Source organism: Syngnathus scovelli, unplaced genomic scaffold (genome assembly GCF_024217435.2).
Source record: "Syngnathus scovelli strain Florida unplaced genomic scaffold, RoL_Ssco_1.2 HiC_scaffold_267, whole genome shotgun sequence".
Taxonomy (NCBI): Eukaryota; Metazoa; Chordata; class Actinopteri; order Syngnathiformes; family Syngnathidae; genus Syngnathus; species Syngnathus scovelli.
Genome location: NW_026061359.1, coordinates 10,001 through 14,202, shown reverse-complemented (window position 1 = coordinate 14,202; position 4,202 = coordinate 10,001).

Below are 4,202 nucleotides of genomic sequence, written 5' to 3'. Positions count from 1 at the left end.
AAATCGTGTAAAATCACCGTTAGTTTATTCATAATATAGGTAATAATTAAATAAATATTAACATCGCGTATATTATTAATAAACACATGTATGTATTTATTTAATAATTAAATAAATATTAACATCGCGTATAATCATGCGCAATACTTCGTGGCCGACCGGGGAACCGGCGAAGGCGGACGCATCGCGGCGCGAGAGCCGTTGGCACTTTGGAAAAATAAATAAATAAATAAATAAATAAATAAATAATAATTCGCCGACCGGGCTCCGGGGGGAGAGGCCGATTTTTGGCCGTTCGTGGCCGACCGGGGAACCGGCGAAGGCGGACGCATCGCGGCGCGAGAGCCGTTGGCACTTTGGAAAAATAAATAAATAAATAAATAAATAAATAAATAAATAAATAAATAAATAATTCGCCGACCGGGCTCCGGGGCAAGAGGCCGAATTTTCGCTCGTTCGGGCCGACCGGGGAACCGGCGAAGGCGGACGCAGCGCGGCGCGAGAGCCGTTGGCACTTTGAAAAAAAAAAAAAAAAAAAAAATTCGCCCACCGGGCTCCGGGGGAAGAGGCCGGCTTTTCGCCGTTCGCGGCCGACCGGGGAACCGGCGAAAGCGGACGCGCTCTCTAACGAGCCCCGCCGGCCGGAGGAAGTGCGCCCTCTGGCGGACACGCCGTTGTAAATGAATGGGGTTTGGCACTTAGTGCATTTTTCGCCCAAGTCGAAGCGCGCTCCGGGCGAGGAGGCCGGATTCTCGCCACCCGTGGCCGGCCGGGGAACCGGCCAAGGCGGACGCGCTCTCTAACGAGCCCCGCCGGCCGGAGGAAGTGCGCCCTCTGGCGGACACGCCGTTGTAAATGAATGGGGTTTGGCACTTGGTGCATTTTTCGCCCAAGTCGAAGCGCGCTCCGGGCGAGGAGGCCGGATTCTCGCCACCCGTGGCCGGCCGGGGAACCGGCGAAGGCGGATAGGCTTTCACGGAGGATCCGCCGGCTGGTCCGCGGGCCGATTAGGGTCCCGCGAGTGAGCGGTGGCGGTCCGGAATCCAGGCCGGCCAGGAGGCACCGCCAGGCGGATAGGCTTTCACGGAGGAGCCGCCGGCTGGTCCGCGGGCCGTTTAGGGTCCCGCGAGTGAGCGGTGGCGGTCCGGAATCCAGGCCGGCCAGGAGGCACCGCCAGGCGGATAGGCTTTCACGGAGGACCCGCCGGCTGGTCCGCGGGCCGTTTAGGGTCCCGCGAGTGAGCGGTCGCGGTCCGGAATCCAGGCCGGCCAGGAGGCACCGCCAGGCGGATAGGCTTTCACGGAGGACCCGCCGGCTGGTCCGCGGGCCGTTTAGGCTCCCGTAAGTTAGCGGTCGCGGTCCGGAATACAGGCCGTCCAGGAGGCACTGCCAGGCGGATACACTCTCTAACGAGCCCCGCCGGCTGGTCCGCCGGGGGAAGTGCGCCCTCTGGCGGACACGCCGTTGTAAATGAATGGGGTTTGGCACTTAGTGCATTTTTCGACCAGCGGCAACGCAGGCTGACGGGCGGCCGCTTCCACGGGCCGGTACTACTCTACGGAGGCGCTAGCCGCCTCCGGTGGGGGCCGTGTGATCTCGCTGGATGCCCGAGGACCTTCCGCGAGGCCCGGCCGCAGCTTTTACGCGCGCCCGGTCCTATTACCTGGTGGAAGCTGGAGGCCGGGGCTCCGCAGCTCGCCGCCCGGGGACCTTCCGCGAGGCCCGGCCGCAGCTTTTACGCACCACCGCTGCTATTCTCTGGCTCCGGCTTCGTCCCGGAGGGTGCTTGGGGAACGGCGGCGCACACCGCGAACGGCCGGTGGCGGTCGGCTGGTGGCGGTCGGCTGGTGGCTGTCGGCTGGTGGCGGTCGGGGGTGGCGCTTGGGGATGGCGCTTGGGGATGGTGGCTGTCGGCTGGTGGCGGTCGGCTGGTGGCGGTCGGCTGGTGGCGGTCGGCTGGTGGCGGTCGGGGGTGGCGCTTGGGGATGGCGCTTGGGGATGGTGGCTGTCGGCTGGTGGCGGTCGGCTGGTGGCGGTCGGGGGGTGGCGGTCGGGGATGGCGCTTGGGGATGGTGGCTGTCGCCTTGTGGCGGTCGGCTGGTGGCGGTCGCCTTGTGGCGGTCGCCTTGTGGCGGTCGGGGATGGCGCTTGGGGATGGTGGCTGTCGCCTTGTGGCGGTCGGCTGGTGGCGGTCGCCTTGTGGCGGTCGCCTTGTGGCGGTCGGGGATGGCGCTTGGGGATGGTGGCTGTCGCCTTGTGGCGGTCGGCTGGTGGCGGTCGGCTGGTGGCGGTCGGGGGGTGGCGGTCGGGGATGGCGCTTGGGGATGGTGGCTGTCGCCTTGTGGCGGTCGGGGGGTGGCGGTCGGGGATGGCGCTTGGGGATGGTGGCTGTCGCCTTGTGGCGGTCGGCTGGTGGCGGTCGGCTGGTGGCGGTCGGCTGGTGGCGGTCGGGGGGTGGCGGTCGGGGGTGGCGCTTGGGGATGGTGGCTGTCGCCTTGTGGCGGTCGGCTGGTGGCGGTCGCCTTGTGGCGGTCGGGGGGCGGCGGTCGGGGGTGGCGCTTGGGGATGGTGGCTGTCGGCTGGTGGCGGTCGGCTGGTGGCGGTCGGCTGGTGGCGGTCGGCTGGTGGCGGTCGGGGGTGGCGCTTGGGGATGGCGCTTGGGGATGGTGGCTGTCGCCTTGTGGCGGTCGGCTGGTGGCGGTCGCCTTGTGGCGGTCGGGGATGGCGCTTGGGGATGGTGGCTGTCGCCTTGTGGCGGTCGCCTTGTGGCGGTCGCCTTGTGGCGGTCGGGGATGGCGCTTGGGGATGGTGGCTGTCGCCTTGTGGCGGTCGGCGGTGGTGGTTTGGGACCGGCGTCCGGCGCAAAGTGCGTGTTGCGCGGGCCGGAGAAAATTTAGGCCAGGGGCCCGCCGCTGGAGAAATTTTTAGGTACCAGGGGTGGATTTTTTTTGTCACCGCAGGAGGGGGACGTTGCCTCCGTCCGTGTCCGACGGAAAGTGCGTGTTGCGCGGGCCGGAGAAAGTTTAGGCCAGGGGCCCGCCGCTGGAGAAATTTTTAGGTACCAGGGGTGGATTTTTTTTGTCACCGCAGGAGGGGGACGTTGCCTCCGTCGGTGTCCGGCGGAAAGTGCGTGTTGCGCGGCCCGGAGAAAGTTTAGGCCCGGGGCCCGCCGCTGGAGGAATTTTTAGGTACCAGGAGCGGATGTACTTACTTCCACAGCGCCCGCGCGCTCCCGGCCGGTGTCCGAGGATGCTGCCTCATCCCCGGACGCGCCTCTTACGCACGCCCGCTGTCATCCTCCGGAGACTGAGTTCCACTTAGTGGAGGCTACGTTCCACTTGGGGGAGGCTGCCTACTCCCGGCTGACGCCCGAGGATGCTGCCTCATCCCCGGACGCGCCTCTTACGCACGCCCGGTGTCATCCTCCGATCACTAAGTTCCACTTGGAGGTTCACAAGACGGGCGCGGACGCACACCCACGCCCGGCCAGAGTGACCGAGAGGCGGACATACGTTATCTTACGCACGCCCGCTGACATCCTCCGACGACTAAGTTCCGCTTGCGGGAGGCTGCCTCCTCCCGCCCGCCGCCCGGGGATGCTGCCTCATCCCCGGACGAGCCTCTTACGCACGCCCGCTGTCATCATCCAACAACTAAGTTCCGCTTGCGGGAGGCTGCCTCCTCCCGCCCGCCGCCCGGGGATGCTGCCTCATCCCCGGACGAGCCTCTTACGCACGCCCGCTGTCATCCTCCAACAACTAAGTTCCGCTTGCGGGAGGCTGCCTCCTCCCGCCCGCCGCCCGGGGATGCTGCCTCATCCCCGGACGAGCCTCTTACGCACGCCCGCTGTCATCCTCCAACAACTAAGTTCCACTTGCGGGAGGCTGCCTCCTCCCGCCCGCCGCCCGGGGATGCTGCCTCATCCCCGGGCGAGCCTATTACGCACGCCCGCTGTCATCCTCCAACAACTAAGTTCCACTTGCGGGAGGCTGCCTCCTCCCGCCCGCCGCCCGGGGATGAGGCAGCATCCCCGGGCGAGCCTCTTACGCACGCCCGCTGTCATCCTCCAACGACTAAGTTCCACCTGCGGGAGGCTGCCTCCTCCCGCCCGCCGCCCGGGGATGCTGCCTCATCCCCGGGCGAGCCTCTTACGCACGCCCGCTGTCATCCTCCAACAACTAAGTTCCGCTTGCGGGAGGCTG